The following is a 27,971-nucleotide window of genomic DNA, read 5'->3' as shown; positions in this document are numbered from 1 at the left end:
GACGAGGGTAGAGTCCTGCGACGCCCGCGGAGTTCGCCGACTCGTGTTTTTCTCTCTCGAAGGCCGAGGTCTATCCCCGTCGGCTTGGCGAGAGCGCGCGCGCAGCAGGTTATGCCGGCGCCGTGTAGCCACTACCAACGCCGAGCAAGTTGCGCGCAGCGTCGCGGTGTGTGCTGCCCTCGAGTATAGTACGCTGCCTCCGTGATTTCGTTTGCGACGGCCTGGCGCGATCGTCGCGTTTCCTCAGCGTCTTGCGGGTTCAGACTTCAGATCGCCGTCGCCATTGTTTCTCCCCGTCTGTACAGGCACACGCGTGATACGGCTGCTGCACGGTATCGCTCATGTCTAAGCTCGTTCTGGGCGGCTTGGACATTGCGAAATGGCTCTTTCTTCTGATGTCGCTTAGTTATGTCAGGCCGTGAAGTTGCTGCCCATGGGCGCACACTTTGTGATCTTCCTTTGCCTTTGCGGTTCATTGCAGCTTCTAATACAAAGCGTAGACTGCGGGGCTTTTTTTTTTTTACTCGGAGATGTAAAACCTGCAGTTGCGGAATCTTTCCCGATATTAGACACGCTATGCGCCTCCCCGTCGTTAGTCCACGTCATTCACGTTCTCTGCGCGTTTTAACGAATAGGACTTAGCAAAAGGGCGCTCTTCTGTTAGTTCTGCGGACAGGGTGTCATAATGGTTGTTGTAGCCGTAGAGACACGCATATACACGCACGCAGCAACGCCTTGCTCAGACCCATTTTCCACAACGCTTTTTATACGTTTCGTGATGCTACGAGCGATATTACGCAGCGGATCTTGGAGTTTGTCACTCCTTGGTGGCGCGTCCGTCGGTCGGTCGGCTAACTTGTGAAGCATGTCCCACGAAGCATTGCCGGATTTCGAAACGCCAGTTTTGCAACTGCCGTAATTGCAGAAGCTACGCGCTCGCTTTATCGGCGCCCATGACACGGCTGCGTTTCGCCGCTTCTGTTAAGATGTAGACAACGTTATTCTCTTGCCCGTCGTTGCGGTCTCGCACGATGCGTGCCGCTCGCAGCCTTTAAGCCGTGCTGCGTGCTACTGTGCGACGGCGCTGGCAGCGCGCGCACGTATACATTAGACCGGTCCAGGCAGCCGGTGACGACGATATGACGATGGCGCTAGTGGTCGCGGAGCTTTGTTTCTGTGTTCGTGCGTTTTCTTTATTGCCGCGCGGCGAGAAAGTGCCGGCGCCGATAGTGCGCCTCGTTAAAGGAAGACCCGCGAGCGCCGCGGTCTTTCTCTGTTCGGGAGACAGATTGAAAACACATTTCCGTTCTTTCTTTTTTCTTGCACCCCCCCTCCCTTTTTTTGTGTGTGTGTGACAGAACCTTCATTCTAAAGCGTCCGCGAAGATGACACGGGTTGTTAGGCGAAGCTGAAAAGCGGCTAGATACTCAACGCGCTCGTTCTACGGCTTTCGAACTGTTGTGTCCTCAAATTGGAAAGGACGCGCCGAGAAACAGACGCGAGGAAGAAGGGTGCAAGCTGTCGTTCACGTTTGGCGCCCGTTCTTTGTGGATACTTTGCGGTCGTTGGCATCCTTCGTATTGCTTTTGTCTCGCCTCGCGGTTCCGGTCCCCCCCCTCTCCCTCCCTGGTTTTTCTTGGAGTGTGTCTGCGAAAACGATGGTTGAGAGTTGGGTTATCTCACTGTTCGGAGGGACGTATTAGTGCGCTTGAGTTGACGACTGATACCCCTCTCCAACATCGAACAGTAATTGTCAAGCCCGTTCATTGGTGCCTTCTGCGTAACTGCTTTTCGGGGATAGTTAGCAGACGACAGGGAGAGGGTGTAGAACAGCAGAGTTTAGGGGGCAAGAATATCATTTACAACTGTACGGAATAAGGTAAGATAGAAATATGTAACCGTCGAAAAGCACAGTTCGGTTGTCGTGACACTCTGACGAAACGTTCGTGACCTGGCCCCCCCCGCACACCGGCTCTGTTTAGTCGCGGCAATATACGGCCTTAGCACATCCTCGTGCCGTGACCACACATGCGTGAGGAAGAACCCCGAAACCGAGTTTGCACGGCGGCCAATTGCTTTCTGCAGCTTGCTGTCTCCTTCTTCTCTTTTAGAATTTTGCTTGCTGTAGGTTGCTGTCGTATTTTTAAAATTCATTGTTATTTTTTTTTTTTTGAGCGCCTTAGGACGTACGTATGTGTACTACAAGCTGTTACTGTCCCACGCACCGCAGTTGTCCTTCGGCTGTCCCATTTGCCTGCCGCCGGTTCCCACTTCGAGAATATTTTATGGCCTGCCTTCTCTCCCCACTTTTCCCCCCCACTTTCCCCCTACGCGACCGTTTGCAGGGAGCAGTATTTCTCTCCAGCTTGCGTGTTTGTTGCGCCGACCGCGCCTCTGTGCTTGTATGGGATCGCCTCGCCGGCGGCTTTCTTCGCTTTGTGACCAAAAAACGCTGCGCGCGGCTTTAGGAGAGGGCACTGAAAGCTGCAGGAAAGGGCAAGGGCGCGAGAGAACCGTCATTTGTTACGGAGAGTCGGAGAGAGAGGAAATAGAGACAGCGACATGCGGACCGGAACCGGAAGTGGCAGCTTACACGCAGCTACCGACACCCCTGAAACCACCACCATACCGACTTGTCACGCGGGGAAGAACGATTGCGTTTTTTTTTAAATATATATCTTTTCCTTTCACCACGATTTTTGTTTTCTTTCCATGTGAATGTGAAGGGGATATTTGGGAAAGGACGAGTGGTGTTTTAAGGCACATCGTCTGCTTCTTGAACAAAAAGTCGCCGTCTATGCGTGTACTTGGTCGCTGCTTCTGCGGCGATCCTTCATGGCCACTTGATCCCATTGAGAAAAGAAGCTTTGCCGCCTTTCCGGGGGAGTGTGTGCTTTCTCGTAAGCTGTGCTTCTCCGAGGACTTCTTACTTATATTTTTTTTTTTTCGTTCGTGCGGGCACTAAACCGGAGGTGCGGTGGTCCTCCTTTGTGAACGAACCCGGGTTCGTCGAGCAGCGAATCTTACGCGGTCCTCGGCGCTTACTCGACCGTGGTGACATTTCCCCTACATCGCGCCATTTAAACTTCGATTCTACTTCTCCCCCGTGCCTTAACACCCGCAAGAAGTGTCTCTTTAAGAGGCTTGCGTCGGGGATTTCTTTGGGTCGGCGTCCTTGAACGAGATCAATGGCCTGGTCGGCCGGGTGCGACAACGCTGGCGGTCGGATCTCGCTTGCGCGAGCTGTTGACCCGCAGACAACCGTATGCGTGGAATTTTTAAAACAAATAATGTGTTCCTCCTTCGCGTTCAGTTGTTCTGTTCCGCGTCCAAAATTTCTTATTGGGATATCAATTAACGTGGACACAACTGGCAAATTTTCGCCATCGCCCTGATGTTCAGTATTTATAATAATAATAATAATAATAATAATCAGATATTCATATATATTTATATAAATGTATGCTATGTGTTTGCTGTCACTTGGTGCTTTGCCCTTCGGGCGATACTGCCATTCTTACCATTTTTCTCTTTTGTGGGTTTATCCGCCGCGCCGGCTCAGTGGCTGTGGCGGTCCCGGGTTCGATTCCTGCTTGCGGCAACCGCATTGGCCGCATTCCGATGGGGGGTGGCGTTACGCAAGAAGGTTCGTGTACCGCGCGTCGTGTGCACTTTAAGGGACCCCAGGTGGCCAGTTGATCCAGAACCCTCAGCGACAACATCCCTCGTAAGCCGCTCTTGACGTCAAACCCGATAAACATTGAAATGGTGTTGCTTTAGGGCTCGCTCACTCCGAATTAGTAATTTGGGTGACTACAGCGCGCTGTGATGCAAACACACGACGGCGCCGATGATCATGTGGTTGGCGCTGCCGTGACCGGCAGTGGATGTTGGGTCGGTCTGTCAGGCCAGCTCTTAGCTCGAGATGTTTCGCATAGTCGTGCGTACGGCGCGGCGAAGCCGCAACGGCGTGGCTTTCGTTTTCGCTGGAAGTGTCTCGCGGCGATTGCGATCGACGCAGCCGCGTGTCGCGGCCTGTGCATAATACAGCGCGAGGCGAAGGACGTCGTGGTGGCAGCTGTTCTCTTGTTCGTGGAGCGTATACACAAACGAGCCCTCGACTCTGCGGATTTCTCCGTAGGTCTACGTTGCAGCAACGTGCCACACACACACACACACACACACACACACACACACACACACACACACACACACACACACACACACACACACACAAAGCCTCGGTTAGTGTTATTTAATAGTAAACGCTTACTTTAATTAACATGGCGAAATTTGAATACCAGTTGTCTATTTCAATAGTCCCTTTGTTACGCCGGTTACTTGTAAGTCTGTGTGTAACCCTTATTTTGTCCAGCCTGTCTGCAGTTACTGCGTTTAATTTTAGCCACCTGTCGATCTGCATGGGGCCGAGGAGCTCGTCAAGCTGTGACCTTTTCTCCTGCAGCTTCCTGCTCATTTGTTTCGGAAAATAAAGATTGATTGATAGGCGCCGTATTACGATGCTAATCGCCGGGCGCTGACACTTCGATACTGTGTTCTGGTCTTTTTATCGAAGGCTTCGATGTGCAGCACCCATTTGCAGGTGTAGGGAGTTGCCGTATTAAGTACGGAGAGTATATCGGTGGACATCCGTTTTTCTTTTCTTCCCTAACAAAAAACTAAGGCAAGCGTAACTCTTGTAGGGAAGAAGCAGGAGGAGGAGAATGACGCCGCTTGTGTCCAGATGACCTTCGTCGAGTTGTGATACCTTAGCTTGTCGTGGCGCTCCGCGGCGTCTCCTCGCGTGACCTGCGCGCAGTCCGCCGCAAAGCGGATTTGCACCGCAAACCTCTCATTCGGTCGCCGGAGCGGATCCTCGCCGATGCTGGTGCGTCCCCGTGTCCTGGTGATCCAGGCGGGCATTGGGACTCGGCTGCAACCACCACCTTGTTGTTCTCTCCTCCCCCTCCGTCCTCCTCGTGTCGCGGCGGCGGCGGTGCCTCAAAGCGTCCCGCGCTTCGTTTTACTGCCCACCGCTCCTTGTGCGCTTGTGTAACGAGGCCGGCGACGACCTTGGTCGTGCGTGGTGGCAGGCAAGCAGGGTCGGGCCGGCTATCGAGTTCTCTCTCGCGTGCACAGACTGTGTTGCTCCCCTCTTCCGTCTTTCTCTTCTACATGTGCTGTGGGACGTCTCTTTCTTTCTTTCCTTCTTTCTTTCTTTCTTTCTTTCTTTCTTTCTTTCTTTCTCAATCGGCATTCGTCGGAATGTCTTGGTTCTGCATGCTGTCGTCAGCAAGCAGCTGCGTCTCGCTTCGGGCACGAGGCGTGAGCTAGCTTATTACGTAACGGATCCGCGAGAGGTGATTCGTGTGACCTCGTTGCCATGCTACAGCGCCGTGTGCTCTCTTTCGTTGGCTGGCGCATACGCTTGACTTTCTGGCCAATGGCTATGGTTATATCGTCTGTTGCCACATTAGACTTGATGAAATAGTGTTTGTTTTGCATGCGCGTGGTTTTCGTGTCTTCGATGTCTTGAGATGGGGTGTCGAAAGGTGTGTTGAGAGCTCATCTTTTCGTATACCTAATGCGCTCCGCACATTCGAGTTCGAAAACAAGGGGGGTTGGGGGGATGAGAGAGGTAAGATATATGTTATGTGCGTGAGACATACAGAATAAGGAGAAGGCTTCGCCGAGTAGTGCATGCAGAGCGATCCGCGATCAATTGTATACTTCACTGTCCGCGATCTTGAGAGCTTTCCCGGGGAAGCGTAAATGTATCTAGGAGACCTTATCCAGTTTACAGCGATATCGCTCCTTTTAGGGGGGTCGAATGGGCTAGTGAAAAAGTGAATGTGTGCGGTGGATTCCGGTGCCCTGATGCGGGACCAGCACGAAAACGTTTCTTCATAACTTTATCGTAGCTTGGCGTCGCAAAGTTATGTGATTCAACGTATTGTAATAGCGCAGTAGGTTATGAGGGACGCCGAGTGAAGGGGCTAAAGATTTATTTTGGCTGTGTGTAATTATTTAACGTGCACTCAAACAAGCCACACGAACGCTTCCCTCCCTCCCTCTCTCTATCTCTCTCTCTTTTACTTTTCTTTTTCTTTTTTTGGATTCCGCCCCCGTCGGATTGAGGCCTCCGCGGACCGGAGTCGAAACCACCTACCTTGCGCTTACCGGCACTACACGTCATAGCCACTGAGTCACCGCGGCATGTACACAACGTACGTAAGACGCGTCACCGCGGTTATATCGTTGTATGAGGTTGATGAACGTCTCGGTTCATGGACTGCGTAAATAATGTAGTTGATGGGACAATATTCAACGTAGCGTTTCCTCGAGGTCCCCTGGGAAACAGCGCCTGCTGACAACGAGGCGCCTTTCTTTTACACAGTATAAAAAAGCCCGCGGTGCAATTACAACTATTAGTCGTCGCAGCGGCCATGCTTGAAATGTGCGAAGGTGTTCATGTAATCACTGCAGTACGATGAGTAGACAACGCGAGTTTTCGGCGAACTGCAAATGGAAATGAGTGTGGACGTTCATATTGTTATTTTTCTTTCTACTACTTCAAATCTGTGACCCAGCCTACTTGTGCCTTGACGGTCTTTATATCTTTTTCAGTTTCCAAAGCTCTACAAGGGCCCGTCTTTTGTTTAGGTTGACCTCATGAGCATGCTTCAAGCGAATAGATTCTCCCAGTTATGGGGTGCGTGGTCGTTTAGCGAAGACATTGTACGTCACGTCAGACATTAGGCGGATCACGCTACTTCGTCTTCTTGACGGATTGGACGCTTGCATCAGGTGACGTGTGCGTTGGCGATGAAAGTTGGAAGGCGAATTTAAGTGCATGCGCTCAGGCGCACCTTTCAAGGACGCTGAGTTGATTCGTGTCGTGGTAGATATGATAGAGATACGTGCGTGATGGATAGTAGTCGTCACATTTACTAAGATAAACGTGGTCAATGTCACGAGTGTACGCGAAGTTGGCTTTACGAGATTTTCGCAAGCAGCGGCCTACATCAGAACTGACTTGCTGTGTAGCGGAGTTCTCAAATTCTAAGGCGTGGGTCGATAGAAATATGGCTTCCGTTGCGCCTATTTTGTCTCGGTTGCAGAGGCACTCATGGTATATACAGCAACGGTACATGTTTCGAAACGAGCAGATGACACACGCTGTGTATCGTCTGCTCTTCTCGGGCGTGCGTCGTCTGTCCCTGCCAACGTAGCTATTTGACTTTGCAACAACGCACCAGTTATCCCCGCCTGAACATCTCCACGAGAAGAGACCCAACAAACAAAAGTTCGGGCAACGTATATAGCGTACACCACTTTCTCGTTTCACCGGGCGGCCGCCATCCTTTTCAATTTAGACGGCGCCAGGAGCCGGCCTGATCTGTCAGCGATCGTCCCACGCAAGCTTGTTTCGCGACGAACCTGCCTACCGTCGTTTCGTACCGGCCGGTTGCTTCTGCTTCTTAGTCTGTTTCACTTACGCAGGCAGTACAGACTTATTTCTCTTCGCCGACCCACAGGAGGCAGATGCCACGACGCAGCTTTAGCGTCTCACTCGCGTCTGCCACACCGCACCAGCAGCTGACGCAGTCCGCAGTCGATGAACGGCACCTTGCTCACGCTAGTCACGTCCTCGGCTCCTTCGTACTTTGCTATATTTTATAAGTTTCCGTCTCCTGGAATATTGTTTTTCGTTTTTTTTTTTTGCTGCCTTTTCCACCCGCCTTCGCGTCGCACTGTCCCCAAGAATCGACGATGCTCGACAGGAGGTCGGGGTGTTCTCGCATTCGATTGAGTCACACGCGAGCTTCGCTTATCGCCGCTTGACCCCGCATCCACCTTCAAATCCTTACCCATCTCGACGCTTAACGATTGTGTAAGAAGGCGAAGGCGAGAAAGTCCGTATACTCTTGACTGACGTTCCAGATAGCCTCGGCACCGACGCGGCTGCTTTCCCTCCCTTCTCTTATTTTATCGCCGTCTCCTCGTAAACGGTGACCGCGCGCGGTTCTTTGATGATGCAGTTGCGGCGGTGATTAACGACGCGCTGTTTTTATTTGCCTCGTTCTTTCGGGGATCGCGGGTCCTCTCCACTGCTATTGCTGCCGGGATTTTTCCGAGACGGAACGAAAAAGCGAGATCCTTATCTCTCGCAGCCGCGGCCTAGCTGCGGCTCGTGCTAGCCGGATTATCTTTACGGCTGCCGCGTTTTTTCAAAGTCCCCCCACCGTGTTCTGGCGGTGCGAGACTGCGGTGGCAGTCCACGGCAGTCTTATCATCGACTGCACGGCAGCTCGCGCGCGGTTTAAAACCTGTTCTTTCGCCGCAGATGTCTCTTTCGATGCCGTGGCATTTTCAGTGCGGTTCCTAAAGCGATGCCGAGGTGACTGAGGTGCATCTCACTGGCGTTCGACTTATGTATGCGCGTCACTCGTGTTTTTTTATAGTGTCATTCCAGTCTTTACGATACCCGCCGCTTGAGTGCATGTCGCCGCCGCTTTTAATGTCGAAAAAGCAGGCACTATACTGTCTGCTTCACAAATGCGCTAACTAGCGCTACGCAGCGCGGGATCTGCTGCGGCACCTGCCCATTTTGATACGTATTTCATATGTACCAGAAGAAAAGCTGAAATTTCTGAAGTCTAGCGCAGACGAGGCTGCAATTCGCGGCAGGGCACGGTAGGACTAGAAACTCCGTTATAATCACTCGTAAGCCGATCATTTGCTGAATTATAGTAAGCTTTTAGTTCACAATTTAAGCATGCGCACCATTGAAAGTAAACAGTGCCCAAATGAGGTTGGTTTACTACGAAGCTCGAAACTTGTACCAGTTTCGACGTGTTGAACTGTATTCGTTGTTCAGCTTTTCTGTTCTTTTTTTTTTTTTTTCAAATTGTTGAAATTGTCTTGCGTTCTACGTTTAACGAAAGGAGGAAAAATGAAAAAAAAAAAAGTCGAGGAGGAAATGGTTGGTTGCACAAACATACTGTGATGCATATGCAAATCGAGTTTAGCAGAACATTAGGCAACCGAGGCTACCGCGAGCACAGCGCGTAATGTAAGTGCGCGTGGTATTACAGCACAGGGCACTCGGACGTGAAAAATGATCTCCATTCAGAAAAGTGCCACCCTCAGTTCGCGCGCGCTGGGTCTTCTTCATATGGCTAGGGTCGGCTCTGCGGCACAGCGCCGAAGCCCGGCGGCGAAGAGACACCAACCTTTTCTTTTTTTTTTTCCCTCCCTCTAGCTCTTCGACTCGTGTAATATTCCTCCGCGCACCGTTCCCGCAAGCGCCACTTCCGTCTCCACTAGCCCTCCTTATTTGCCCCTTTTAATATTAGGCATTTTTCTTCTTCCGCGACCTCGATATGAAACGGCGCCAGCGGGGGGGAGGACCGTAATATTGGGTCGCGAGCCCCACATTTTTGCATGCAGGGCGTCCTCCGTGGGCCACGCGTCTCCCCTCGATGTGGTCGTTTGGCGGGAAGAAGGGAGAAGTGTGGACAGAGAGACTCCCTGTCGCGCTCTGTCTATGCGGTCTCGTCCTTTCTTCTCCCCCACAGCCTCGACCGGGCCGTTTCCTCGGGCCGCCGTGACCTTATTTATAATGTAATGCGTGTCCGCCAGCGAGTCGCTCGCCGGCTCTCCAGTGCGGGTAAGCCCCCCCCCCCCCCCCCCCCCCCCCTACGCCCCCCGCTGTTTTAGGCCTCGCCTTGTTCCTACGTGCGCGCGCACCCCTCCCCGTCGTTCCTGCGCGGGACATTTTTCATCCCGGCACCCGAGGCCTTGCCTTTGCTGCTGATTCTCCGATGTTTCCGTGGATTGCTTTAGTTACTACACTCGAGGATCTGAGGTGGTTGGCGGATGGGAGATGGTGCTTGGCTGGCTCTTGCGAGTAAAGAGAGGCGTTTCGCGGGAAATTCGAGCGAAGAGCACAAATAGAGAGCCTTGTCGTAGTTCGGAGGAACGGCTTAATGAGTTCTTGCACACCGCCTTGTCAAGGGGCGGATCCTCTCGGTGTATGTCGGTGGCGCTCTGTGACTGCGGAGGCGGCGGAGCGAAATGTACTTGTATGTAGGTCGGTCGGCAAGAATTAAGGGGCTGTCTTTTGTAACGAAAAGTTTAACGTGTTTCATATATGCATGCTATTTCTTTTCCTATCGTCATTGGAACGACCGCCGCGTAGTGTCGAGATGGACAGCTTGGCGGGATAGATAATGTGGATACAATAACGGAAAGAAAAATAATGTGGATCGTTACGATATTCAGTATTGAATATTATCGGAGCATGGTTTGGCTGTGTTGAAACGGGAATGACTCTTGCGAGTTTTCGCCGAAAATAAGACTCGCGCGGTAATTCCTGTTTCCGAATTTAAGTTAGCCTGCGAGCAAGCGCTCGCTCGCCTACTCACTCACTCACTCACTCACTCACTCACTCACTCACTCACTCACTCACTCACTCACTCACTCACTCACTCACTCACTCACTCACTCCACGCATGTAGGGGCACACTCACACATCACATTGAGAGAGAAGTAAGAAGAGACCGCATAGATAGATAGATAGATAGATAGATAGATAGATAGATAGATAGATAGATAGATAGATAGATAGATAGATAGATAGATAGATAGATAGATAGCACGAAAGCATGCGTTTGCGCGTGCCTCATTAATAGTTACACAGAGAAAGTTCATTTGAAAACGCCAGTGCTTCTCGGACCGCGAGTTGTGTACGAGTTCCACACCCGTTTTGTCCTTCCTGATGCAGGAAAACTCGCTTGCCCTCTCAAAGGTGGCCAGATTTACTCTGGATCATTTATCGCCGCGCCCCCATCGCCGGCGTTGTTGCCTTCTATCTGGCTTTCCTCCGTCGCATTGGGGCGCGGTTTCGCTCGAGAACGAGGCTGTGATTAATCGGGAGTGTCTTGTCTTCGGGGGGCGATCGGGTGTATTCGATAAGGCACAGGTGGGCTTGGCGGAACAAGACAAAGAAAGAAAACAAGAACCCACACACACGCAATGTGCCTTCTAGCTCTTGCATGTCTCTCTCTCTCTCTCTCTCTCTCTCTCTCTCTCTTTTTTTTTTTTTATGTAGTCTAACCGTTTTGCGCTCATTCGTAGTATACGCACATACGCGTGGTCAGTATGGTGGTTTCTTGAAAGGGTGTCACTGTCCTGCCCCCTATTCCCGTGTCTGTAATTATTACTATTTTTTTTTCTTTCGGACAAGACGGTATAGAGGCCAGTCTCGCCGGTGATAGAGCGCGTTCTGCAGGCAGCTCCAAAGGCATTTATTTGTTTTATAACGGGACTGTGTTTTTATAGGCTTTGTTTATTGTATTTTTTTTCTTCCACGTGACGGACGAGGTCAGACCGCCACAAATAGAGAGAGTCGCGCAGCTCGTTGCATTTCTGTCCGTTTTGCTTCGGTTGTTTGTTGGAGCTACTTCGCGCGTACTTTCGACATCGGCTGTTCGGACACGTAAAGCGCGGCGAAGTTGATAAAGTGCTCGAATCACAAGTGATTCTCTCTCTCTCTCTCCCTCTCAAGTATTGGAAGTGATTTTGATACTTCTGCGAGTGACAAGTGTTGTGGCCGATTACACTGTTCGAACGAAAGCCCTTAAACTTCGTAAAGTAGTGACACTCTCCTCCTCCGCCTGCACTCCTCCTCGTTTCTCCTCTCTTTCACGCTCCCTCCTCGACCGTGGCACCGTCTACACTGCTCGAACGTAGGAACGGCGCCAACATGCGCTCCTCGCCGCTCCGTAGACAATTCTAGTACACTATACCGTAGACGCTTCTCGAGCAAAAATGGCGCTGATGCACGGCGCGAGGGCCCACGTGATCCTATTAGGCCAATAGCGACGCGATGTCGGCCTCGACCAGTGCGCGCGAGGAGGAGGCGGCATTCTTCAAAGCGTGGCAGTACCTTACGAAGTTTAAGGGGTTTTATTTCGAACGAGATCGGCAGTGTTGCGCATCGCCGCGGTGAATGTCATGGGGAGTTTTAGTGGATAGTTTTGAAGTGTGCTGACCTTCCAGGCAATGTGAACGGCGCGCGCGTTCGCACGACACGTTAGCTCCAGGGGGAGCAGCAATGAGGTGACTGGATACTGAGGCACTCGAGATAGAAGTGCAGAGCGTGACGTCACGGTGACGGTGCGTAACTGTCCTGAGATTCAGTGTTTATAAAACCTAATAAATAAATAAATAAATAAATAAATAAATAAATAAATAAATAAATAAATAAAAGCGTTTCGGAGGAACTCGCACACTGGCGTAAAACTTTTGCGAAAACCGAAATTCATACTTTGGAGCATCCATCCAAATTGCAGTAAAGAAAAACAAATTATCATACAGTGCTCTGCTTATTGTAGTTTTACAAACATGCAGCCTTTTTTATAGTATAGCGGAATTGGGTAGTGATACCGTACAAACTGTGGTGTGGTATTCAGGGTGACAGTGTATTCGCAACATGTTACAACATTCGGCAGTCTGTCCACATAGCTCTGCGGTATGCCAGAGCGTCTGATTTTTAAATAGTACAAATAAATGCCTCCTACTTGCCGCGTGATCTTCTCTTTATTTATTTATTTCTTTCTTTCTTTCGCCAGTGCGTTTCTGTTGTTTTTTCTTCGTTTTTCTAACTCGTACTGTACTAGCAAGTTCTAACGACTCACTCCTGTGTTTCTACATCCTAAACCGTGCAGACGCACATTCAACAGCGAGTTCTTTTTTTTATTTGTTTATTTCTTCTTTGTGATGTCCCCCCCCCCCCCCCTTTTTTTTTAACCCAATGTGCATATTCTCACGGCGGCGCCTTTCTCTTCGCAGGCGCTGATAAGCGAGCGACCACCACCTGCGCACCGCAATTTCTCTCGCCGCTGTTGCTGCTGCTACTTTCCGCGTATCCAAATGGACGCCGCCACGACACTCGCTCGAAACGTAAGTCTTGTTTTTCGCCTTCTTGCGCATGCCTCTGTTACTTCTTCTTTAAATTTTCTTTTTCTGCCATCGAAGGTCATGGGCACTTCTTTCAATGCGTGGAGAGTTCGACTCGAGTGAAACACTTCGCAGAATTCTTTATCCGGATAAATCGCACTGGCGGTCACCTGGGTGTCGTCTGCTTGAGTCTAGCAGGTTTGACTGCATAGTTGACATCCTCCGAGTGTAGCTTCCGAGATCGCGCGGTGCACGCGTAGGCAGTGCGATTTCCACTCTCGGAGCCTATGCTTCGAGATGCATTCCACCTATACGCAGCAAAGTACGGAATGAAGGAAATAAAGAAATGGATATTTATTGTTTCTCCACTAGGCCTTACTATAGTCGACAAGATCCTAGAGAGAGAGAGAGAGAGAGAGACGAGCCAAATGTTCAAAGTTGTGCCGTACGCTGCATGTGCGTGGTGTGAGCCTGTGCTTTCCACATATGAAATGAGGTTGAGGAGGTGGCCAATGCTACATGAGCACATCTCATATGCGCGCAGTCAGAAGCGTTCAGTGTTACCGTTACCAACAGTTACACGAACGGGTCAGAAGGGAACGGCTTTCCGCACATTCCACTGGTCCTTCCCGAGCATTCGTGCAAAGCCTCAAGGGTCTTTTAACGAGGCAACTGTACGCCTCACGGGACAATAAGCACGTTCCTGCCGTTTTAAGGGCGGGATAACGCTGTAGCGAACTCCTTTCCATCATAAATTGATTCACACTACCGTCAGAGCGCTTTGAAACTACCAGTCTAATATGTGATTAGTATAGGCGAGCGTTACGGCGTTCCCAGCTTCAGCAAGAAGAACTACGAGAGAAGCTTGCAGCTATTTGTGGTCAACCATTTCTGGAGGCCAACCATTCCCGGTTGGCCAGACTTGCCTCGACGCTCGCTCGGCACGAACCGCTACCGTTTATACGAACCCGACGACTTTCGGTCGGACAGGCCGACCCGCCTTTGTGGGGTCCATGTAAACGTAGCTCGAGCCGTTCTTCGTCGAGGAGTCGAGACGGTGGGCACGCCCCGTACTTGGGGCTGCGAACGGCGGTGACGAGGCGCGGGCACGTATGGGAACGAACCCGCCGCTGACGTCACGTTGCCGCTGCGTGTTGAGGCTGGGCTAACTGACAGCTGTCATCGGCCCGCCGGAGGAGAGAGGAAAGGAAGCGCCTCGTCCCCTGTTTTTCTTTGCGCTTTGCAGCCGCACGCTGGATCGTCGTTTCAAAGAGCGAGCGCGCCTATACGCGCGGTTCGGCTAGAGTGTTTGCCAACCCGTTTCGCACGTCGTGATTCTAGAGTGTGCCTGCTGGAGACTCTCGGTCTGTCTGCACATCTCCGTGTCTGCGCTTGCGTGCACTCAGCACCTGAGTGACGAAACGCCATCTTGTTCTTCCACTGCGTTCCTCCTGGCTGCTGCTGCTGCTCACTAGTTGAGGGCAGTGCCAGCGAAGCCACCGAGCGACCCTTCGTTTCTTTCATTTCTTTATCAGTCCCACATTTCGTGCGCCAAACAGTGTGTTCTTACCCGCAAAAGGCCGCGTACAACTCGCATTCGAAGTATTCTATATTTAAGCATGCAGCGGTCTGACGATGGTGAGGTGGTGAACCCCTTCCGATATAGCATTACCACTGTTCGTTGGAGTGGCCCACCCTGTGTCGCTTCAGAAGCGAGGAAGCTTTGGAAGGAAGTTTTCGCCGCCTCTTTTGCTCGTCTTACTGGAAGGCGGACTGCTGTGTCTAAATGCTATTAGCAGCTACAACGTGTATTAGCTATAGCTTGCGCACAACCCTTGGCACACGATAATGGGCGGCAACGACGCCAAGTTCCACTTGCTGGGCGGCGTCGGGTTTTCCTTCGAAATAACTTTTTGCCATCTCGATATCGTTCCACGTAGGCTCTGTCAACTAAGTGGCGCATATATGCAAAAAAAAAGAAAAAAAAACGCCCCGCTTAATGAAACTTACTTTAAACAGGACTGAGAGTGTACGTAAAACAGTTAGTTGGTGTCGCGGTTCCGCCTTCTCTCACCTGCGCTGCACCGAACTGCAGTTCATGCCTCCCACCACTTCGAGCGTGCCAGCCGTCTTGCAGTCGCCTTCGATTTGCGTCCCATCCCGCTTCTCCTGCTGCTGCCTTCGCGCCGTGGAAGGCTGATGGCTCGGCTCGGGGAGTTTGCACTGGCCTCTCGCAATCGTTCTTGCGCGCCGTTTACAGCGCGCGCGTAGTCTTCGACGTTCGACGACGTGAAGCTTTCCCGAGCGACGTCTCGCTGCCTCTGATGCCATACGCGGTATTTGGCTTCGAAGGTAAACGGGACGAAATCGCGACGGGTTGGAATGCAGGGCCAAGTCTGTCGCTACGGCTCTCCCCAACGGCTCCCTTAGATAACAGAAAGCCCCCGGAGCCGTATACTGTCGATCGATCACTTTCGCTTTTGCGTGACGCAGCAACGTTCAGCGCGACGTCTCGCTAGAGCGACGAGCATCCTGTCGATTTACAGTGCGGTACACTGCCGTGGGGAACACGTTGAGTGTAATAAATAAATCACGTGAATTATTTTTTCGGGCAAGTGCGGAATGCCGTGGAGCAGGCGACTGGTGGTTGGTGATGGCGGCGGCGGCTCCATTGCTGCACACCTGTTCGGTGCATTGACACAGCTTCGGTAGGAACTTGCAGCTCGAGAGCCAGCAAATATCGCCGCGCACGATGGCGTGTTTCCTATACTCCCGAAACCCTGCACGCCTTTAGCCGTCACGTAACGCGAGAAGGACGAAGTCCCGTGCATTTTGATAGGAGGTGAGTGTGAAGCGCGTTTCTTTTTTTTTCCCCTTTCCTCTCGCAGCGTGGCTTTGATAGTGAACATAAAGCCGACCTACAGGTGACGCAACGGTGTCTTCTTCCAGTTCATGTCGCACTAGTGTAGCGTGCCGTCAGGCGTGCGAAAACCCCTATATGTTTCATTTCTGCTTGCATTCTTCCTTATGTAGTGATTAACTGTTTTTCAGAACGTTTCGATGGCCGCTGTTCTGTCGACGCCCGTGCACGAAACGCGGTCTGTCGGTGAAACTACGTTTCAACCTTTCGACGTTGCTCGCGACTTACCGGTATAACGAGCTAGAATCTACTTCAGTTTTGCGCTCACAGGTGACGCGACAGCCGCCATGCGTCGGAGCTCCATTCCAGTCGAGCGTTTCGCTTTTGAAACTGGGTTTCCCATGGGTTTGCTGCAGCCGGCACCATTATAGAGCTCCGGGTGGAGTGGCCACCGTGGAGGACGATCGACGCGACAAAAGAGAAACCGCGGGGGCGCGTTAGGCATTGCGGGGCCCGCCGACGGGAGGGGGGGCAATTATCGATCGGCAGTCTCTCGCTAATGACGCCGGCGGTGTGGGAATGTATACGTTTGGGCCTCACGGCGCCTGAAAGTGCGTGGCCCGGCTAATAGGGTATCGGGTCGCACGGTGGTGCGTATGTCTGGTTGTTTTCACCTGGAGTCGTTTCGCCCCGCGCGTTCCTTTCTTCTTCGAGCCGTTTCATTCCTTTCCTATCCTTTCGCTTACGTATTGATTCCGTCATCAAATAGCACCGCCACATTGACTGTCGAGAAACCAAGCGACCCGTAGCACAGCCTCTTATCCTATAGGCTGCCGCAGAGGTCTTTTGTATACCATGTGTTTTAGGCACTTCCTTCTGAGTGTCCTGGCGAAGGAGTGGTGCTATTTAATAATAATAATAATAATAATAATAATAATAATAATAATAATAATAATAATAATAATAATAATAATAATCTAATTTGTTTTGACTTCATTTATCATCTATATTCACATCACATCTCACTAGTCATTGTCACACTCCTAATACATTTATATTTTATGCACTAATATGTCGACTAAATTTAGGCCTCTATACAGCCATGTTACATTTACCCTTCGTCATTCGTCGGTACATACACAACTCTTCAATATTTGTGTGGTGCTCTTTGGCCACATCTGGTCCAATTGCGCAACAAAGCGCATCGTCGTCATCGTCAAGAACTGACCACACTTTGAAAATATGTGAAATTCGCTTGAGCGGTGACGTTTCTCGTAATTCTTTGTGCGTACCACGTTACTGGAAATATCTTGCACAAGACGGTGTTTGTATTTTATCGTAGTACGTCTTTCTAACGCATTAAGAGGCTAAAATCGTATTGTTGCTACTTCACGTATCCCGCCTGCTGCAGTGCATCTTAGGAAAAGAATGCAATGCACGTACTCGATAAGTAAATCTTCTAGATAACAGGGCAATCAAGAGACGCTTTAACGAAACCAGATTTTACGATACTTTCGGTCCCCCAACACATATTCATAGACACTATACTCCGTTCCATACATAGCAGTCAACGCTGTGGAAGCTAGGCAAGAAGTTCAGTCAAGAAAAGTTATCACTCCGCGCGTTCCGCCCATGCTTCGCTGCGCGCCAAGTGTTCGCTCGCGCGAGCATGCACGTGAGCCTCCTCACGACGGGAAAAAACAAAAGCCGAAAAGAACAAGAAAGCTAAAAATCATATAGAACAACGCATTAGCAGCTGTATACCGCGGTGTGTTTGTTTCTAAGGATTAAAAACTTCTTTCGTTCAATACTGAGCCTATGTAACCAACATTTACCCACAATTGCACTCAAAAAAAAAAAAAAAAAAAAAACTATATCCGGGTGCGAACGAAGCCACTGCAAGAAGTCTCTCCAGCCTCCACAGCGTTGAGTGCTACGTATGGAACGGAGTGTAGCTAGTTGCAAACCTCGAAGTAACGAAGTTGCCGTCTTACCCGTTTTAACGAAGTTTCGGGAGGAAATGTGCGTACGAAACTAACTACCCGTTGCGGTGGTTTCTGCATAGCAAGCTCAACATCGATTTACCAGAGGGCGCCAGACTTAGTCCTCAGTTTCGTAGTCCTACAACGAAACAAAAATTCCGCTCTTGAATAAATGTGTTATTCGCATGAGTTCTTTCGTCTTCACGTAGTTCACAATTTAACGAAATAATTCGCGTGTCTCGTCGACCTCATTAAATCCAAGGTTCAACTCTAATAAAAAAAAAAAAAAAAAAGGAACGACCGCGGCATATCTGCTCGCTTTGACGAGGTCTTTTTGCTGTCAATGTGCGCATACCTATACCTCTCATTTATCGTACCGTCCGATTTCCTTCGTCGTGAAATATGAAGCGTAATTGGTGGGTCCTGCGTGTGCCTCTTGTCACTGGATCTTGTAGCCTAAGGGTCGCTCTCATGTTGCCTCTCCACGTGGATATACATACGAAGGGCGGGAATTGACAGCAGCAACTCGGACTCGCTCTAAGTGTGGCCTTATTTCTGTGCTCGATCTGACGCCACGCCTGTTCTGGTGGGTGAATATGGAGCGAATGGGTGTGTTTAGTCCTACGTATCCGTCGTCCTATCGGTTCTGGAATACGAGTGGCTTCGGGGATGTAGCCTGTAGTTTAACCTTGGCCAGTGAGCAGGCAGGTTCACGCTTTGCGGATAATTTTATTCACTTCGCTGCAGTAGCAAAAAAAAAAAAAAGGGGGGGGGGGGTGGGATAATAAAGAGCCCTAGTAATATACGTCACCGTGGCATCAAAACGATTTCCTCTACTCGGAGTGCCAAAGTTTACAGCAGTCATACCACGCGCTTGTGTGTGTAGCGGCTACCACACCTGTTGTTTTGTTGGCACCTACCGACGAAGAACAGTCACGTGTTAGAATACTTACCAATCAGAGGCTGGTGATTTGGTGGGAGTTGATTAACTGTAAGAGGTAAGGAGTGGACGAGTGGTGCGCCTGTTTGGACGTATGTATGTAACGTACCTTTTTGTTTCACACATTTCCTCTTTGCGCCTGGACTTCAAGTGTAGCTGTCCGTAATCCCGTGAACTGCCTGCCTGGAGTGCCTCGAGCGGACGTCGTGCCATTATGTACTGACATGACAGCTGTAGTGACAAGGATGACATGCAGCGCGTAGTCGCCTATGGGTCGTTCAAATAGTAGCAGAAAAGGCGAATCGGTCGGAGGCGCCCTTCGGCAAGCCAAGTGGTCTTTCGCAAGCAGGCGGTAATGCAATATTCAGCCACAGTTTGTAGGAGGCGCCCACAGTTTTAGCCAGCTGTCTGCGGTTCATACGCGATGATAACCGGGTACATAGGACGTTACGACACTCAGAGACGACATCGACGTCTCTGCTACGCGGACAATCCGCGCCTTTCCAACGCCATGTCGTCATGCGGACTCTTTCGTAAGGTAACTTAGACCACCGAGGTGTCAGCATGTGAGTAAGGTTTCGGCGCCTTCGAATGTCGGTGAGAGGGACACGCAGACATGCCGTCGTGGTTTCGTTAGTTTATGATCTGCATGTCGGCGGTTCCATCGTGTTCTTTCTTCATGCGTGCCTCAGCAAGCCGACTGACTTAAGAGAGATGCGACACGACGCGAACAGAGTCGGAATGTCGGTTGCCTGCAGGAAATTAGAAGCGCCGTTTCGCACTGCCTGGTTTTGATAATGAAAACTAGGGCAGACTCAAATATAGCACCACATTCTGCACATAAAACGTAACATACTTGTTTATGTGCATACCACAGATATCAAATGATACGGAGAGATCATGTTCAGCTATAACATGACGTGGTAGGCGTTTATGTATTGTGCATTGTCCTTAAATAGAGGAGGATAAGGGGTGATGTGTCAAAAGCTTCTTTCTTAGTTCCGCCAATAAGTGTGATGATCAGAATATGTTTCGCTTTGCATGTCGCAGTGCTTGCGGACTAATGTCGAGGTGGTCCACACCGTCGTGCCATGGCTCGTTGGGCCATCGAACACGGGATCCTTACACGTGCACGAGGCAACTTCTGACGGCCACTGCACAAACATAAACGCGCTCGCCACGGAAGCGTTCGGCCCTAAATAGCGATCAAGATATAGCCTGCCACACCGCGCACTTGACAGTGAGCGAACGTTGTTAGTCCATGGCGGCACTCGTAAATCAAAACCAGAGTAGTCTATATAAGGTGGCGTGTTCGGCCATCGGGGCTGCCGGTTGTCGTAACATTCTAGCACGTAACAGCAATGCTTCCAGCGACAGTCCCTTCATTCGTACGGCGAAAGCCACTTGAGCCGCGGGAACAGCTATACTGGCCGCGTTCGCTCAGTCACTGTCTCCGTGCGGAAGCCGAGACAATGCCGGACGTCGTCGACGTCATTGAGTTAGGCAGGCACCGAGAAGCCACAGGCGCTGAACCGCGTTAGCGCTCCCTGCTCTCTTCGTGCGACTGCGACGAGCGGCGACCTTCGAAAACTCGCGCTTGTCGGCTCCGCCGGCCATGCGTGCATCGCGTGTCGGCGGGGTCCCCGCCTCGGCATTGCTTCTCCCTCTCGCGGGATGTCTTGGATGCTTGCCCGCGTTTCGTGCGACGCGACGCCCGAGTTGCGCGCGCGCCTACGTTCGTCTGTGCGTTCGTGCGAACTGCGCGCAGAGCGCGCCGGCGCTCCGTCCATTTTGCATGCGCGCCGCGTTGCGCGAAGACGCGTGAGCCGAGGCGAAGCGCATGCATAGTGCATGGCCGCCTAAATAAGCAGGCAGCCAGCGCCGGGCGGGGCGGAAAAGAAAGAAGCGTCGCCTGCTGTCACACGTGTCGCGGCGGCCACTTGCGGGTGTCTGCGTAGACCTTGGTGGTGCTTATTGCTACGCCTTGTGTTTCTTCCGTGTGGCTGCCGCAGTGTCGCGTTGTGGAAGCGCCGCCAGTGTAAACAGGCGCGCCGCTTATTTTACCTTGCTTAAGATGGGTGTCATTAGCGCTCCGCTCAGAGAGGAAGAGGGGAGAGAGAGAGGGACTGTTTCATGCATGGTATCATGTGTGGTTTCATAGGTGCATGGTACGAAAGAAAACTTTCCACTGTCTTTTTCTAAAATTTGTTATTGTTACTTTTTTCTTTTAGACAGCACCTGTCTATCTCAGTGATGCTTTTGTATGGTCGTCGTCCCGTTTGCACAGATTGAGTAACAGCTCATGGGACAGGACAAACGGAAAGAACGGACGAAGCGCTGTTTGTCACGTCACCTGCGTTGTTACCCCATTTAACTATAATACGTGCTAACCATCGCCAAATATGTGCTCTTTCGCTGTTTGCAAAAGCCTCGTCCGCCGCATATCTCACTGATCCGTTGAACGACGGAAAGCGTAAAGATTGAAAACGGGCAGTGTTTCTTCGGGCGACGTGTATTTCGGAAAAATACCCCCCATTTATCTGATGTTCGCTTCTTCCGAATCGCCTCGCCCAAAACGAGAGAGAAAAAAATAAATAAGAAATCACACCTACAGTAGCCATGCCAATAACTGCATACGGTGTTGACGAATGACTCTGTCTGGCTACGTTTTCTCCATGTCCAGTGTTCAGCTTTCGCCTTCGTTCGCCGTTGCATTTCTAACGCGCACAGCAGCAGGTGACTTATTGCTTCGGCTTGCCAGCTGCGCACATAACTTGGATAAGCCCCCGCCTTCGCTATGCCTGCTCTGGACCAACCTGCATCCAACATTCATTACTTCGACCCCTTCCAATTCTCGCAGCGCGCGTCCCCCGCAGTGTCGATCGAATAACGCCGTGAATACAAAACAGGCAAAGCCGCGTGTTCGAGATTTGAGGGGGCGACGCATCTCCCGCTGCGATCCGTCTCGTCATGCCTTGCTCGCGTGGGACGGCGAGGTGTCGAAGCGCGCAGATGTATGCACACGCGCTCCAGGGCGCGAGTTGCGGATGCCTCCGAAGTGACTTCAGTGTGTGCGTGCGTGCGTGCGCGCGCGCGCGCGCATGTGTGTGTGTGTGTGTGTGTGTGTGTGTGTGTGTTTCTATGCGCGCGCGCTCTCGCTCGCACGCGTGCGGCTGTCGTTAAACAACGCGGGACTACGTCATCGCTTTTGGTTGACTGACCTCGCTTTTGCAAGCGTCCGTGTTGTAGAATCGTTCGTTGCCCCCGTCGGAAGTTCGTCACCGCTCTCAAAACTGCCGCGGCCGCATATACGCGGGGGTGTTCTTTCACTACTTCGGCGTCAGCGCTTTCTTAGAGCGCACGCCGGAGTCAAGTCGGACGCCCGTTCGTCATGCGGCGTGCGCACTGGCTCCTCTCTGTTAACACCTGCGTCGTGCGTAGGTGTTAGCAAGGGCTTACTTGCACCGAGATTGCGTGATGTATTTCTCGATTTGGCGGCGGCCTCTTGGGAGTCGGTGCCGGCGTGGATGAAGTGTTTTTTTGCGTGGACGTATCGATGCGCGGCGATACGCATGACGCTCGTCACGATGCACATGGCGAGTTCGACCGAGAGGTTAGAGTTGACAGAAAGAGAGAGGGAGAGAAAAAAAAAAGCTCTGCCTCTCCATAGATGCTCCGAAGGTCGATGACTATAGTTTGTGTACGTAAGTTTTGCAATTACGTCATGGTTTATTTCGATCGCGCTCCTGAGTGCTGTATTACAGTTACACTAGAACGCTCATTTTGCTTACGAAAGGGCCGGCCTTGTTCAAAACGTAGCCACAAAAAAATATTTTTTTTTCTTTCCTTCACACAATATGAGTTTCCACCTCAGCGTCAAGCTTATGATGCGGTAGCATTTCGTATGCTTCCCTTTCTTTTTCTTTCTTTCTTTCTTCCTTTCTTTCTTTCTTTCCTTCCCTGTCGCTGACCTTCATTCATGTTTCTGCTCTTGCTTCATCCGCACGTCGACTCGAACAAAGAACCAATAAATAAAGCAGGCAAAACAAAACATATACCCGGAACGTTTTCATACTCGCACATACACACAAAAACACTATCTTACTTCAGTGGGCGTATAGAGTTTGAAAATACATCGTTTGAGAGAATCGTTGCGACATCGGATGGTAGCTTGTTCCATTGGCTTATCGGTCATAAATTAAACGCAAATGGTTGCTGGGTGACGTAACTCGCGCAGCGAGCCAGTCCTACTAAACGAATCCACGACGATTAGCTTTTAAGAGGAAGCTTTAGCTCGGGCCCAACTCCGACGCGGCCTATTCAAATACATGTAAAACGCAAAAACGTTTTTATGAGATAACCCCTTGACCGATTTTGATGAAATTTGTTGCATTTGAAAGAGAAAGTTAAATTCTAGTGACTGTTGGAAGCGGAATTTCGATTTAGGGCTTGAATTTTCTTAAATCGATTTTCAAATATTTGACCGTTTGAAAAAAATGGAAGCACGAAGTTTACAAATTCATAGCTCTGCATGAAGAACTGATATCGCGGTTCTGTAAACGGTATCCATTAGATCATTCAAAGCGGACAAATTCAATATGTCATTTTACATCTTACGTGAATTTGTTACGTCGGTTACAACGGTTTTGCAAAAGTTGTATTTCCCTATGATTAAATTTTTCGTATATTCATGTGTAACAATCAATTTTGCCCGCTTTAGATGTACTATTAGATGCAATTCACGAAATTGTATTATCATGTTTAGTGGTTGAGTTACAGAGTTGTAAACTTGATAGTTTCGTTTCTTGAAAATTTTCGATTTTTGGCAATTTTTAATAAAAAATTCACGACCTAACTCAAAAATTCGAAACCAACAGTCACTAGATTTTAAGTTTTTCTTTTAAATGCAACAAACCTCGTCACATTTGGTGCAGTGGTTGCCGAGAAAAACGAATTCTCTTTTTACATGTATTTAGATAGGAGCACTCGAGCTAAAGCTTCCTCTTAACATACTAGCGCGCGCAGTTATTTAGTCAGGCGTTCCAGCAGCCGCAGTCTGTAACAACGCCTGAACTGCGTCTCTCGCTTTACGCTGGGCCGTCTCGTAAACAGCGCTTTTGGTCTCCTTTTATCCTGGTCGCGTTTTGCTTTTGTCACTGACTGGACACCCTGTATTGCCGGAAGAAATGCGCACAACCCCAGCGCGCTAATAACCCCAGTTAGCCGTTGTCGTCTAAAGCTCGGCTCGCTGCTCAAAACAAGTTCCGCAACACTGGCGGCCGAGCTGCACTCCCTAATCCCTAAAAAAGTACTGTGCCCCCTTTTCCGGGCCGCGCGAGTGGACGGCAATGGTTTTTCGCTCATAAGCCATCCGTGCAGTGTATACGTGCCCATCGCTGCGAAGCTGCGCCTTTAGCCCTCCGTTTGTGCAGGCTGTGCCTATTTAGCACGGTTAAAAAAGGAAGAAGCGAAAGCAATTGGATCGGCGCGTTCGCTGGACGAAAACAACCTCGATTGCATTGAAACCGGAGTTCGAGGTCCATCTTTTCTGCTCCTGGCTTCTCGCGTGTACATCTGCGCGGAACGGACTCTGCTACAGCGACGACTAATTTAGAGAAACGCCGTGCCTCCCCCGCCAAAGCCGATTTCATTTCGGCTCCCGACTCCGTTGCTAAGCGAACTTTTTTCGCTTGTTACTTTCTCGGTTTTTTTGCCGAGTGCTCCGGTAGGTTCGGAACGGCGTTCTTTTGTTCGCCGCTTCCATCCGACCGTATGCATTTGCCGTATATACGTCGTCGACTGTCGTAGTCCCCCTCACCCAATTTCCCGATTCTTCAGCTGGGGGGAAGTGCGGGGGGGGGAGGCTGTGTTGCCTACTTCCCCATTTCTTATACTTCCCGATTTCATTTTTCTCCACTACGGCCTCTCACGCTCTTAACTCCCGGTGAGCGCCGCGTACCGCCCTCCCAATTTCCCCAATTTTCCCCTTTCGCGATTTCGCTGCTCCCCATTGTCTCGGAGTCATTTCCCCGTATAGTGACTTTAGGCGCCACATTTTCCCTATTCTCCCTTCTTCCCGTCTCCAGGGCGGCGAGATCTTAATATCCCACTTTATGTTTTGTACAAAACCTTGCACCGGCGTAAAAGCGTCCCGAGTCGGCCCGTTCAGAGAGCGCGCGTGTACCGATTCATTTGCCCCACGCTTTGTCCGTGGCATACGCAGGCACGTGCCGTATTGTCTGTCCATTGAGAAACACACAGGCCGCCTACCTCCCTTGCCGGTGTATCATCTGGGGAACTTAAATTGCTCTTTGAGAACTGCTTAAGGCACCGTGCCGGCAGCAATGGTTATTATGAAGAATGAAACTGCTTTGGAGGTATTTTAGGTTATTGCTTGTGCTTACGTTTCAAACTTTAAGAAAACAGTGTGGTTCTTAAAGCGGACGAGAACACGCACTGTCCCCGTCTTCTGCGCCTTCGTTTGTCTTACTTGTCTATTATAGTTTGTAAAAATGAATGAATGAATGAATGTTGGTACAAAGAGAATTGCTCTAGGGTCTATGGATTTGGCAAACGAAAATGGAAAGGCTTTGGTTAAGTATATCTTCGTGTTTAAGTATAATTAAACTCAGATGTTTTTCCTGCCTTCGCTCTACTACTATTGTACAGAATGAATAAGGGCGACAATGGCACCCGTCACCGCCACCTTTTCGTTTTTCGTTCTTGAAAAAATGCGAGGTAAAGCAGCACCAACGCTTGCTCTCGTTTATTTTATTTCCGAGTGCCTTCTGACCTTTTGAGTCCCATTTATTTCATTTCTTGTATCTCCGTCTTGCGTGCATGACCTTCTTCTTCTTTTTTGTCCTTCACACGTGTCGTCTGCTTGCTTTGTCTGTTCGTAAAGTCAAATCGAACGCTGTTCCTGGTCTTCTTCTTCCTCTTCAACTGCAGAATGGTTCACTTCTTCTCCCTGCCTCCATGTTCCCTGCGCATTCTCTAATCTCCGCATTTCCCGAAGTTTTCGCCCGTACTTCTCCCCATGCCCCCTCCCCTTGCCCGCCCCATTTGTCCCGTTTCCTGTTGTCATTGCTGCTCGAAGAGGTCCTTCAGCTCGGTCTGCCTGCCGCATTTTTTGTTTAGTATTTTTCTAACGTCTGCTTAGGGGAAATGGCATACGTCTGCATCGGTGCAGAAGTACACCGAATAGCGTGCGCGTGCTCGAGTTTCATGAAGTTAGGTTAATCGCCATTAGAAAGGCATTAAGTGAGAACGATCGATATACTATATGTTAGACTGGCAGGGTACTCTGTCAGAACAATGACCGACGTGGAAGAAGACTAGAAGACTGAGCAATAATGGAAGGTAAATGTCACTTTGTCTGGTTTCAAGCCCAAACGGCAGCACCAGTGACAACAGTGTGGCGCCGCAGATTTCGTGGCATTTCAGCGTATCCTAATTATTTCTGTGAAGGACCAAGTACGAAAGTAGTAGGCTCTGTTCATTATTTTGGAATGAAACGAGATCATCAGCAAACCAAGGCACACTCAGCTGTCGGTGTTAGAATGCTTTATAAAGTAGCGATATCTAATTTGACTTCGGTTCTGTAACGGTTCATTTCTGTTCTGCTAAGGACAAAAGAGAATTAGCTTTGAAGCTTTTGAGAATCTGCACGGGCAGCGACTGTTTAAAGTCCAACATGTTTAAGTCACTGTAGCGATCGATTAACGCCAACGTTTCTGCGTTTCGCGTGTGCTTAAAAAAATGGGAAAATTGGAGTTTGCCCAAAGCTGATGCTTATTCTTAACCGTAATCTCAACCTAACCTATAGGGAACAACGACATATGCGGGAAAGTTAAGGACGGCACATGAGCAAGGCTTTTTCCTTTTCTTTCACCCTTATGGTGTAGTTAATAAAAAATAAGGAAATTGGAGTTTGCCCAAAGCATGCTTACTCTTAACGGTAATCTCAACCTAACCTATAGAGAACAATGACATATGGGCGAAAGTTAAGGACGGCATATGAGCAAGAGCAAGCCTTCTTTCTTTTTTTTCACCCATATGGTATAGTTAAATTAAGAAATGACAGGGCATCGTAAAACTGGAGGTCTTGCGCAAGTTTTTAAGATGCGTTGCTGAGACTCGTTTTAAAGGCAATAGAAGAAAACAAAACAAGTCTGCCGTTATTTACTATTGAGGGCAAGTCGGCTCTTTCATATACCGACGATCGAACAAACAGCTGTCTGTCAAACCATGTGGTTGTTTCTTTCTGCATTGTTTTTTTCCCCACTGTGACTTTTATTCCTATGGTAATGCGCGCGTCCTTCGTTCGCCGTTTCTTACCTTTCGTCGTTTTCAAAATTGCGCCTGGAAACAATCCCCTGGACTCGAGAGATTCGCTACTTTCTCCCCGATAACGTCACTTTTGTACATCTTTTTTATTCGGGGGACTTGCGTAGCATCAGTTTTCCCGCGAAATTTTGGACTGCCGAGTGCCCCCACTTTACTTTACCAAGTGACGCTCATGCATGCAGCAGTATATCTGCATATTCTGAGAAATTTTTTTCACTTGTTTAGTTTCGCCGGGCCGTTTCAGAGTAGGAGTGGTCTGGCGATAGTGGTTTCTTAGGAACTTGACTATCTCGCCATGGTTACATGAGAGATGAACCAGGAGCGTTAAGTTATCCGTCTTATCGCTTTCTGTCCTAGTTGTCTCAGCTACTTTTACCAGTGGCTGTTACACCGGGTAGGAAATAAAGGAACAGCCTGCCCGTGAGTTGGGTTTGGCGGTTCTTATTGAGGAGAGTTCGTTATGACATCCTGTAGGTCGTATGCAAGAAGTGCTTATGGAAAATTTGCACCTTTCGGGTTTACAGTGCCGTCACCGAGAAGTGGGCGTTCCGGCAACAAGTTTAAGCCTTCAACAAGTTTTAGAGTGTCGGACGTGTGGAAGGGGCTGGAACGGCCTGGCATTGTGAAGTTCAGGAAGCCGCGCATGTTGTCGTTCGATAGGAGTGTATTCCTTAAGGGGAAGCTTTAGCTCAGGTGGTCTCCTGTCTAGATACACGTAAAAGGAGAATTCGTTTTTCTCGGCAGCCACTGCACCAAATTTGACGAGATTTGCTGCAGTTAAAAGAAAAACTTTGAAATCCAGCGACTGTTGGTTTCGATTTTTTTTTATTTAGGTGGTCAATTTCTTTTCATTAAAAATTGGCAAGAATCGCAA

General features: G+C 49.9%; 1 protein-coding gene across 3 annotated transcripts in view; it reads left to right on the top strand.

Annotated features, from left to right (window-relative positions):
• LOC126539142 (uncharacterized) overlaps positions 1 to 27,971 on the top strand; it is a 232,823-nt gene that overhangs the window by 154,157 nt on the left and 50,695 nt on the right. For all 3 annotated transcript variants that reach the window (XM_072285451.1, XM_072285452.1, XM_050185881.3), the window contains one exon: positions 12,859 to 12,969. The gene's annotated coding sequence lies outside the window, so the exon portion shown is untranslated. The remainder of the gene's footprint in view (positions 1 to 12,858; positions 12,970 to 27,971) is intronic.

This window comes from Dermacentor andersoni, chromosome 11 (assembly GCF_023375885.2).
Source record: "Dermacentor andersoni chromosome 11, qqDerAnde1_hic_scaffold, whole genome shotgun sequence".
Lineage (NCBI taxonomy): Eukaryota > Metazoa > Arthropoda > Arachnida > Ixodida > Ixodidae > Dermacentor > Dermacentor andersoni.
The sequence above is the reverse complement of the archived record's forward strand: the minus strand, read 5'-3'. Positions and strand labels throughout refer to the sequence as shown.